This window comes from Colobus angolensis, unplaced genomic scaffold, assembly GCF_000951035.1.
Source record: "Colobus angolensis palliatus isolate OR3802 unplaced genomic scaffold, Cang.pa_1.0 Scaffold310, whole genome shotgun sequence".
Lineage (NCBI taxonomy): Eukaryota > Metazoa > Chordata > Mammalia > Primates > Cercopithecidae > Colobus > Colobus angolensis.
The window spans coordinates 1,254,423-1,267,120 of record NW_012116378.1 but is presented as its reverse complement, the minus strand read 5'-3'; positions in this window follow the sequence as shown (position 1 = coordinate 1,267,120).

The following is a 12,698-nucleotide window of genomic DNA, read 5'->3' as shown; positions in this document are numbered from 1 at the left end:
AAAAAAAAAACACAAAAATGCAGCTTGTACTTAGCTGCCTTCTTGAACACTGGGTATCAAGTATTACATAACCTTTTCTATATTTGCCAGGATACTTACTACATGCCTTAGTCACACTGGGTACTCAGTAAGCATTTATTAACTGCATGGATAAATGAAAGAGGAAACATAGAAACATTCTTTCTATAATATTTTCTTAAAATATTATATGTGTAGAATTATTCTTCCCCTTACAATGAATGCTTACAGAAAGTTGTATTTTGTTTTTGTATGCTTTAAAGTTTCTCACTTACTTCTATTCATATACTTAGTCATGTTTTTCAAAATTTAGTTGTTTGGATTAGGATTTAAATAATGTTTAAAAGTTACAATTATCGAAATGTCCTTTAGTCTCTTTCAATCTGTAGGTTTTCTTCTCTCTTTCTTATTTATCCCCTTGCATTTTTTTTAAATCAAGAAATTAGTTCTGTGTCTTATAAAACTGCTCACAGTCTGGACTTGCATTCACATGGTATTGCACTCACATGGAAGCTGCATTTACATGGTATTGGTTAACATGTTCCTTTGTCCCCTCTAGTTCTTGTACATTAGTATATAGAACCAGAGACTTAATCAGATTCAAGTTCAATTTTTTTCACTGGACTACTTTGTAGTTGTTGTTGTTACTTCCATCAGTGGGACTTCATGCCTGGTTATCTCTCTTGTTGTGATGTTAATGGCCATTGATGATTATAGTGTAGATCAATTAATTCATTGAGGGTTGAGAAATGGTGTTTGCAGTAGCCCACCTTGAAGAGGCCCCCAGTGCTCCCTGGCTCCTGGGATTCACGGCTTCATGTAATGTCCTCCTGTACTGTTTCAGGGTTGGTCTGCATGACCAATAGAACATAAGAGAAATGCTGTTATGTCACTTGTGAGGGTAGGTCATAAAAGGCAACGTAGCTTCTGCTCCTCTCTCTCTTGGGCCACTTGCTCTGGGCAAAGCCAGCAGCCAAGCCATGAGGACCACATGGAGAAGAACTGAGGCCTCCTGCCAGTAGCTGTATGAGTGAGGTTGGAAGTCAAGCCTTCAGGTAGCTGCAGTCCCAGCTGGCATCTTGATTGCAGCTCCTGAACCATCCTGAGCCGAAACTCCTAGCTCGGCCACTGCTGAATTCTTGACCCATGGAAAGTTTATTTTATTTTATTTTTATTTATTTATTTATTTTTCGAGATGAGGTCTTTCTCTGTCACCCAGGCTGTAGTGTAGTGGCGCAATCTCGGCTCACTGCAAGCTCCGCCTCCCAAGTTCACACCATTCTTCTGCCTCAGCCTCCGTAGTAGCTGGGACTACAGGCACCCACCACCACGCCCGGCTAATTTTTTGTATTGTTAGTAGAGATGGGGTTTCACCGTGTTAGCCAGGATGGTCTCGAACTCCTGACCTTGTGATCCACCTGCCTCGGCCTCCCCAAGTGCCGGGATTACGTGAGCCACTGTGCCTGGCCAGAAAGTGTGTTGTTTTAAGCGTCTGTGTTTGAGGGTAATTTGTGACTCAACAATGATAATTAATTTAGTGTTATTCTACTTCATTCATTCAATCTTCATTTACCAGCTAGAATACTTCTATAAAGAGAAACTTTCTTTTAAGAATTATTTGATTACACTGTAGTACAGTTAGTATAGGAAACATGCTTACTCTTTCAATGGTTATAATCATACTATATAAGCTTTTGTACACACATGTATACACACATAACAGATAGAAAAATTTAAACATTTTAAAGCATTAAAATATTGTTATAGGTTATCCTGAATATATATTATCTGTTATATAATATTCCACTAAGCTTATTTAACTATTCTTCTTTGTTGGAAATTTGACTTGTTTCCAATGTTATTGCTAATAGCCAATCAATTGAAAATATTTTTACATAAGGCTTTTTTTTTTTTGTACTTTAAGATTATTTCCTTAGATCAGATTCCTAAAATTTACTGAATCCAAAGCTATAGACATTTTTCTAAATTACGTTCCAAAAAGGAAAACTCAATTTCTACTGCCACCAGCCATGCCTGTGTGGCCATTTCACTTTATCCCTTGTTAGGGCTGTGTGGTATTTATGCTTTACAGACATCTGTAAAGTGCCAACTGTGTGTCAGGCACTGCTCATAAAACACAACCAGAAAATTCAACTTTCTCTTTTAGTCTGATCTGATAGTACCCCACAAATTTTGTTTGTTTATATCTACTTTTTAAGTATCTCTTGAGACATCATCAAGAGTATTACCCTCTGAATCAGGCAGGAATTTTTGTCTGCTCACTGCTGCCAGCCTTGTAGTCCACTTCTTCAAACCTTCTCTTTCCATCCCTTTCCTGTTTCACATCTTTTATTTCTCATAGGCTGGAAACCCAGATAACCACCCTTGTTAGGACCATGAATTAAATGAGGCGACTTGATCCATCTACTACTACTACCCATTCTCTTAAATGGAAGTGTAAATCTTTTTCTAGGCCATATTTTATTTAGCTTGATTTATTATTTCTCACAAGAATAGCTTTCCCTGAAAGTCCTGGAGGGACAGGAACCTTGTAAAGAAGCAACAAGATGTTTTCCAAGAAATTATCTTTTGTAGCGAAGACTGTCATTCTCTAAACTAAAGAGACATGGAATAGTTTCTCTTTTAGCAACTTTTAGGGTGATAAATTGAGAACAGAGATTAGATTTCCTTTACAATCAGTGTCTTGTAGATTACATCTCTAAAGGAACCAGTGGTTAGTTCCGGACCAAATCACCAAGTAGATTAGTTTCTTTTAAAGGGTTCCTTTTTGGGCGATCTCAAGTTCATTTTAGATAATAACTATCCCCCCTCCCAGCTCCTGCATTCTAAGGGTAAGATAGAAAATTTGGAAAATCAGAAGAGTAGGAAGGAAAAATTAGCCATTGCCTATAGACCCACCACCCAGCAATGATCACAACCAATATACAGCTTACAGCTGTCACACGGGTGGTTCCTTTGACTGTCTCTGGGTCACCCATTAGGATTTTGGATAAATTATATGTTACAGAGTATACGGAAAGAGTAATAGGGAAAGGGTAGTATGAGTTCAGGATCGACTTGAGATGAGAAGCATGGGCACCTCTTCATTCCAGGGTTCTACAGAAAGGAGTGCTAAAGTCAGGGCTTTTGGCTATGTGTTGGAGCCCCTGCCCGTTATGAGCTTTCATTTTATGATATAGCATGACAGAAGCCAAGTCAAGGGTGAGGTCATTGGAAGGGTGGCACTGGAAGTCTAAGTTTGTGTGCCAACTGTTTGCAGGACTTGCCCAGAAAGGTCAGCTACCCAAGACCCAAGATTACATACATGTATATATTGTATACATTATTGTTCTATTCTTTATTCTGATTTTTTCTATATTATATACATAATATATAAAAATGTCTTTCTGTCTATGCACACAAATATGCACACACGTTCCCCACAGTTTCTCAAGTGTATTCTAGTTCACTTTCAGACACAGAGTTCTTTATATTACGTTCATACCTGTAAAGCATCATGTCAGTTCTGTTTTATTTTTAGTATGCTCTTAACATGGAATGGTTTTGCTAATGTTATATTCTTTTTTATTAAAACAGCACATAATCATATTTTATTTTAATGGATAAATACTAATTATGTGTATATCTATGGGGTACAATGTGATGTTATGTATATGTATATATTGTGAAATGATTAAATCCAGCTAACATATCCATCACCTCACATACTTATTTCGTGGTGAGAACTTTAAAAATCTACTCTTTTAGCAACTTTGAAATATATGTTATTATTAACTATAGTCACCATGCCATACAGTAGATTACTAAAACCTATTCCTCCTGTCTAACTGAAATTATGTATCCTTTCACCAACCTCTCCCCATTTCCTTGCCTACTCGCCCCCATCTCAGCCCCTGGAAATTTCCATTCTACTCTCTACTTTTATGAGCTTGACTTATCTAGATTCCATAATAAGGGAAATCTTGTGGTATGTGCCTTTCTGTGTCTGGCTTATTTCACATAGTATAATGTCTTCCAGGTTCATCCATGTTGTTGCAAATGGCAGAATATCCTCTTTTTTTTTTTTTTTTTTGCATTATGGGAAACAAAATGGAGGTTCTTAAAAAAAACTAAAAATAGAACTACCATATGATCCAGTAATCCCACTTTTGGGTATATATCCAAAGGGAATGAAATTCATATGTCAAAGAGATATCTGTACATTGGACCACTGTTCACAATAGCCAAGATAGGGAAGCAACCTAAGTGTCCAAATAATCATATTTAAGTGTAAAAGTTTGTGTGTGTTTTTAAAAGATAAACACCATCCAATTTACGAAAACTAGATTTATTTCCGTCTTTCTTGGGACAGATCTTTTAAGTCAACCAAGCCATATGTTCTGTCACTGCTATTTCTATCATCAGGTTTTGCTACTTCTCAGTTCTTGGGGATACAGATGACAAAGGATGAGGCCCGGGCTGTGGCTGTTTCATTTACCTCAGTTTATTTCAGTCAAAATTGGGATTTTTCTGTACAGAAGCAGGAGGTAATTATACGACCATTACATGAGTTCTGTTTAATTCCTAGTATGGAGAGAACAAAGCAGAGCTGAATGACTTGGCAGGAAGTTTTAGAAGTTTCAAGTCCAAGCCAGGGAGCAAATGTTGGCTAAGTGCCCCCTAAAATGTTTGTCCATGTCACCTGGCTGGGGGTTTGTGTGAAAAGGATGGGAGAGGAGAGACCTCTATTAGTTTAGCACCTACTGGGCCAGAATATCATGTACATGCTCACTTAAGCCTCTCAGCAAGTCCTGGAGGAATCTGTGTCCCTGTTGAGTAGACCAGGAGACGGAGACACAGAGATAAATCACATGCAGCTATGTTAAAAGCAGGAATCTGAACCCAGATCTATGCTGTCTCCAAACACCACGTATTTCCTGCTATTAGAACCAATGATGCCTTCATGGGCTGAAAGTACTTTTGCCTCCATGGGTCCATCCTTCACCAAAAATACTAATAGTTATATTTTATGGCTGTCATGGCATAAAAACAAATGTAAGCAGAGCTGGATTCATTATTATATACACATTATTATCCTTTTCTTCTGATTGGAAAAGATTAAAATTTTAAGAGAGTAAATTTTCATGGGTCTTTAAACACATTCTGCGCTCTGGCCCTGGGCTGATTATCCAGGCCTGATGGAGAAGTTGGCCCTGTCCACTGTAACATTATTTTTCTTTCAATTTATTGGTTTTCTAGGAGAAGGGAAAGTTAAGGGAAGCCAGAGCTTCGGGGTTGAGAGAAATGGCATGAGTCATAGAAGTAAAGTATATCTAGCACTAAGCCGAGTTTTAAAGTCTTTGTGATCAGTCATTTAAAAAACCTTTCTTTTGTGTTATAACTCATTGTAAAAAGATGAATTCTTATATGCAATGCCAAGATATAAAATTGGTCAAAGTGGTCAAATTGGGCAGGTACTGCAACTCCCATTCCTAACATTTCAACTCCCATCCTGAGTGACCCCTGAGGGACCTTTACTGACCCTTACGTCTCATTGAAACAATCTGAAACTTCACCTCTTTCCCAGGGGAATTCAGTAAGACCCAGAGAAGCTGAGCTGCTCCCAGTTACACAGTGGATCAATTATCATGCTGAGACCCAGGCCCAGGTATCTGGATTTCTGGGTTAGGGATGTTTCCACTAGCATCCTCCCTAGCTTACGCCTTCTTGGGTTCAAAATAACACAGCCAAATCCACTTTTGAAACCTCTGAACATGATTCAACTTTACAACGTGAAAATACAATAGGTTAACAATCTTCCCTCCATCTGCAGAGGACTTTTTAACCTTTGGTTCCCTTAGCATGTTAGTTTGGGACCAAATAGCTGTGTTCAGTCAAGGGTACGGACCTCAGCCACCATAATGTCCCTGTTCTTTGGAGGGTGCTGCTAGGGTTTCCTAGTGACCTCTGTATCACGATCCTAGGTGCAAGAGATCTCTAATACATTCCTGTGCAGTGAGGTCTCATGGACATAAGGGAGAAGTTGGACCCACATCTGCTGCCAACTCTTCTGGCATGTAAGGGCTATGGCCATCTCGCTGGTTTCCCTAAGGATTATGTGTGTGATGGCTCGGATAGCCATCGAAGCAAGGGCACTAGCTGGTTGTAATATGGAGTCACAGATAGGAGCACAATCCCTCGAATGATAGGTTTTGCTTGATAAGCATGCTACACATAGTAGCCAATCAATTAATAGTGAAAATGAATGAAAGAATGAACGGTGAAGATACTTACATGCCTGGAGAAGTTTTCGGTTTCTCTGTGAGGTCTCCTTTGGGCCTGTGGTTCAGGCCATCAGGTCCTCCTCATCCTCAGTCTGATGGGTCCAGTTGTCCCTGTAAGATTTGGTCCCAGAGATCCTGGGGTGTAATAAAATGCTGGAGAGGAAAATACCTCATCTAGGGAAGGGCAGATGGCTCTAGAATGTGAGCACAGCCTCACACAAATCCCTCCGTGTCTCCCTGCTGTCAGTGCCAGTTCTGCTCTGGGCTTCACTCTCTTTTGCATCTGGAGGTGTCTAAGGAGAACGTGAGATGTGAGCTTCAGAAAATACAGACAGTCAATCCGCATTCTGCTATGTGGCCTTGGGCAACCTACATAATCTTGCTAAGCTTTAGCTTCCCAATCATTGGGAAACAATGATGCCTATATCACATCATTGCTTGAAGGTCAATTGTGATAATATCTGAGAAAGCACTGAAAACTCTCTTCTGGACATATGTCTCCGGGAAGTTCTCACACAGACACATAAGGAATATTTTTGATGCAGTTTTTTGTGGCATTTTTAGGAGTAGAGTGTTGGAAACACTACCACTTGTAACGATGGGGAGGGGGGTGGTGTATTAGTAAACTGCTGTGTCTTTTAGCAATTAAAAGGTGCATACTAGATTTGCACACAGCAATGAAGCAATTATTTTACTTCGAAACAATGCTGAGTGAAAAAAGTCAAAATGGTGTGAATCTAGAGCCCAATACCATGTGTGTAACACATGTACACATGCATGTACACAAACACACCCCCAAATGCTACTCAAAGACACATACAAATAAAAGGATATACGTCAAATACGTTAGAATGGTGGAATGGGGAAAGGAAATAGAAAAGTAATAAGTAGAACAAAATAAGACCCCGAGGAGTCCAATGATGAAAACGTGCTGTAAACTGGGGAGTTTGAATAATCAAATACAAATAAATCTATTTGTATCTTAGATCCAAAAATACAATGGCTCAGCAGTGAGTCAATCACACCATAGACCTAGTCCTACCTAACTCTAGAGCAGAGTTTCTTGATCTCAGCACTATTGATACTTTGAACTGGATCATTCTTTGTCCTGGGGGCTGGCCTGTGCATTGTATGATATTTAGCAGAATCCCTGGCCTCTAGATGCCAACAGCATCACTTCCCCAGTTGTGTCAATCCAAGACATCTCCAGACATTGCCAAATGTCCCTGAGGGTACAGACTAACTCGTGATCGAGAACCACTGACTTAGTGGCAATAACAAAACTGAGGATGGATTACCAAAAGAATCATCTTCCTGCTGTGTAGCTGGCGAAGGGTTATAGATCAAAAACATATATTTACTATGACAAAGGTATGTTCACGTAGAGAAACAAGAAAAGAAATAGGAATGACAAAGTGCTGACAACAATCAGACCTCTATACCACTAGCAAACCAGAGTTCCTCAACGAGGGCACTTGCCATTGGAAGACACAAGCATATTTCATTTGTAAAGAAGTTGAGGCCGGGTACAGTGGCTCACACCTGTAATCCCAGCATTTTGGGAGGCCGAGGCAGGTGGATTGCTTGAGGCCAGGAGTTTGAGACCAGCCTGGCCAACAGGGAGAAACCGTGTCTCTACTAAAAATACAAAAATTAGCTGGGTGTGATGGTGCGTGCTTGTAGTCCTAGCTACTTGGGAGGCTGAGGCAGAACAATCACTTGAACCCGGAAGGCAGAGGTTGCAGTAAGCCGAGATTGCGCCACTGCACTCCAGCCTCAGTGACAGAGCGAGTGAGACTCCGTCTCAAAAAGAAAAAAAGAAGTTGAGAAAAAACACTTCATCATTATTAAGATGTATGTGTGTATGTACATATGCATATACGTGTGTGTGTATATATATATTCTATCATTTGTTCATTCATTATTCTGAATATTTTTATTTCCTCCCCTGTTGATTCTAGGTAGGGTGAAGTATTATACTTTTCTTTCTGAGTCATTTTCTAAGCAGATAGTAGTATGTAATTCGACAGAGTGAAAGAATATTCTTTGGAAGAAATCTAGGAATTTTCATATAGTGATTGTTTAATAAATATGGACTAGGTGATATCTTCCTCAATTTTGTCTGCTCTGTGGCATATATTTTAATGCATTCTTGTGTACTTTGTATTCTGTCACTTATAATTTATGTTCCTTTGAAAAGGTAGGTCTTGTGTTTAAATATATTATTAGCATCCCGTGAACACATCTGTTTTGTAAACATTCCATCAATTCTGTTTCCATGGCATGTTTATAGTCAAATTGGACAACCTCAGAAGAGGTAAGAGTAAGGAGAATAAGGATGTTACTGGTTTCTAAAACTCTGGTTGGTGTTAATTGAAAATGAACTTTCATTCCCCTTGTCATTTTGATGTATCTCTGAATTTTTGTAAACGGATTTTCTTTTAAGCTTCAGAGATTACAAGCTATGCAATATTCCACCTCAGCTGCTGTAATTGATTAGACAGATTTTCCATTTTAACAGTGCACTGGCTAGGGTGAAAAATAATAGATTATAGTTCCAGGCTTCTAAATCGAACTTCAGTCTGCTGCATTTCAGCTTGGGACAAAAGAGTTTCTTCAGAGTGTCTAAGTTTATCTTTGAGATCATTGTTTTCAAGTGTGGTGCATACTTAATTTTGCAGAAATTATTTTTTAAAATAAATTTAAGTCTATAAAGATGTGCTACTTGGGTTTGACTATAAGCCAAGATTGGTTCCTACACTTAGATAGATGGGTAGAAGACCAAAACAAGGCCACTTTATTTTTAGATAGTAAGTTAGCTCAGGGTCAGGAAATGTATCTGAAAGAAAATGCTTTTCTCAGATAATAGAAAAGATTGTCATCTTCCTAATTCAGTCCTTTATTTATGAAAATCTATTACTATCTCCTAAGTTTGAGTGTGTCTATGTTGAACTGTAGCATTTCAAAGAAACTTTTCATTCGTATATATACCTGAAAACAGCAAGCTGAGGAAAAATGATTTCAGTGCATCAAAATTACAGTGTGACCTGCCTTCCCAAAGTTTTATGTGAGGTAGGATTTTTCAACTATATTTACAAATATGAAGAACTGATTTATAAATTTGACATAATATAAACTTGCTAATCTTTTAGTTTTTTAAACTATTCTCAAATGTCTAGCTTTCTCATCAACATGTTGCTACTTATTAAACATGATTTCTCTACCTCTGTTGGGAGCAAGTGCATTCATAGTAAGATGCACTTGATAATTTGGCCCTGGTGCAGTGGCTCTCACCTGTAATCCTAGCACTTTGGGAGGCTGAGGTGGGCTGATAGCTTGAGGCCAGGAGTTTGAGACCAGCCTGGGCAACATGGCAAGATCCCAGCTCTACAAAATTTTTAAAAATTAGCAGGGCATGGTGGCATGTGCTGGTAGTCCCAACTACTTGGGAGGCTGAGGTAGGAGGATCACCTGAGGGTAGGAGTTCAAGGCTGCAGTGAGCTATGATCGCACCACTGCAACCTAGCTTGAGTGACAGAGTGAGACCCCATCTCAAAAAAATGCAAGAAAGGACAGTGAGAAGAAGAAAGAGCTTGCCTGTTTGGGTGATGAGCTGGTACGTGGATCCAGGGCTGGAATCTGTAGGGTGGAAAAAGAAGTGCTGAGTTGGGTGGTCTATTACATCCAAGCTGTGGAGGAAGCAGCTGAACTTCACACAGCAAGGCGAAAGGATTGAAGGTGGACAAGGCAGAGCTTCAAGACTTCACAGTTCAGAGCCTAGTAATAATAGATCGGAGGTTTGGGACAAGGCAGAATGGAGGAACCACTTGTAAGAATGGCTTCTTCCATATTCTCAAATTATCCTCCAATTCCAGTTCACAGACATATGCCACAGTTCTAGGGAGAGGAGACTGAACATGTGATACTGAGAGCCCCCGTGTGCTGTGGAAAGACTGGTTAGGATTGCCTGACCCCTCAGGCAATCACTGCAGATGCTAGGGGTCAGCAGAACCAATCTCATTTTCAGAGGGGTACCCGGCCACCCGGACACAGAGCCCCACAGCTGACTATGGAGAGCTGCACTGCTGTAGCGATAGAACACAGGTGTGAGATGCCATGGGGGACAGTGAAATTACCTGGATGAGTATAAGGGTCCTGAAAGGGGTAGCAGAGCAGTAAGGAATGCTATTTGCTCTTCCACACGTGACCTTGAACCTCTGTACTCTCTGTGCTAGTGGAACCCAAAGAAACAGCATGAACTATTAACTTCATGAACTATTATTACATCCTTTTAAAATAGAAAGTATTAGTAAAACAGTGTTAGAACAGTTGCAGTAATTTCTTAAGGTATTGCTTTATTTGGAGCTTTTGGAAAAAAATACCTTTTAAAATCTTGACTGATGGGTAAAACATGGAAGCAACAGTGTATGTACCCATGGCCTCAATCAAGATATAGATCATTTCTGTCTTCCCAGAAAGTTCCCTCTTGTCCCTTTCCCATCAAATTCTACACCTGACTCCTCCACCACCAACTCCAGCTACCACCAGTTTGATATTGTCACTGTAGAAGCTTTGTTTGTTCTAGAAGTGTGTATAAATAAAGCCATGCAATATGTGCTATTTCACGCCTGCCTTTGTTCCCTGAACATGCTGATTTTGAGATTCATTCATGTTGTTGTGGCTATCAGTGGTTTATTTCTATTTGTTGCTGAGTAATATAACATTGTAGGAATATACTACAATTTGGTTATCCACTCCCTTGCTGATGGAAGTTTGGGTGTTTCCTGTTTTTGGCTACTATGAATGAAGTTCTTATCAACATTTGCATACAAGTCTTTGTGTACACATATGTTTTTGTTTCCACTGGAATGGAAATGAAATATCTAGGAGAGGAAACACTTAAGAGTAAGAATATGGAAACTTTATAAGAAAGCATCAAACTCTTCCAAATATATTTCACCATTTTACACCCCTCCACACACCAGCAATATATGAGAATTCCAGTTGCTCCATACCCTAGCTAACATTTGTTAATGCTAATCTTTATGTTTTAACTATTTTATTGGGTTTATAATAGTATCTTGTGGTTTTAATTTGCATTTTCTGATGACTAATGCTGCTGAGTATCTTTTCATGTTCTTATTGACCATCTATAATCTTTTGTGAAGTGTATTTTCAAGTCTCATTTAAAAAATTAAGTAATTTGTCTCTCTATTATTGATTTGTAGTCATTCTCATCTGGATTCATGTACTTTGTCGTGGATTATGTATTGTAAATATTATCAGAGTCTGTGGCTTGCCTTTTCATTTTCTTAATGGTATGTTTTGGTGAGCAGAAGTCTTTAATTTTGATTAGAGTTCAATTTATCATTTTCTATTTTATGGTTAATGCTTTTGGGGTTGTGTCTTAAAGAATCTTTCCCTACTCCAGGATCAAGATTATATTTTTCTATGATTTCCTCAATAAATTTTATCATTTTTGCTTTTATGTTTATGCCTCTGATCTGGTGAAGGCATTTGTTATTTACTACTTATATCCAAATCTGTCAAGGACAAGAAAAACACTTTATGTAATAAAACAGCTCTTTGTGAAAATAATGGCATGCAAAACATATGTCCTAAAAATAAGATATTTATAGTGTCCTGTTAAATTGCAATCATGTATTAGTAGGCAAGTGATTTAGAAAATCAGCAGCCTTTCATTCATTCTGTTGGAAGAGCTTGCTAATTAATGTAAAACTTGCTTTGTAATAATATGAGAAAGACAATCTAGCTGAATTCAGTTTTGCTAACAAAATAATGTGCAGGTTTTCACATGCATTTCTTTTGCACAGATGCATTTCACAATTTGAAATAATTTCTTATCAATGGCATATTGTCTCTAGAAATAGTTATGACTTTGGAAATCTCTTTCCTCAGATTATATGCAGAACAACTCAACCACCCTTTTCTTGAATGAGTGGCACATGGCAAACCCTCCAAGAGGTGCTGAGACTGGTCTTCATCAGTAGCAAGGCCAGTTGTTACAGATGATCTCTCTCTCTCTATATATATATATCCAAGCAGTAACTCCAGAAAAGTTCAGTTCACAAATGGAAATTTATGAAGCACCTCTGATGTACCAAGTACACATAATCATGGGAGGCCACAGATACTTCTCGATCATTAAATGTAATTTTCCTATTAATTTTTACCTACATGAAATATGTGTGTAACTATCAGGGTTCTCCAGAGAAACAGAATCAATAGGATATATACGTATGTATTTATCTGTATATCTAAATATGTGTGTGTACAGAGATGGATAGATTTATTTTAAGGAATTGGCTCATGTGATTGTGGGGCCTGACAAGTTTAAAATCTGTAAGGCAAGCTGGCAAGCTGGCAACTCAGGCA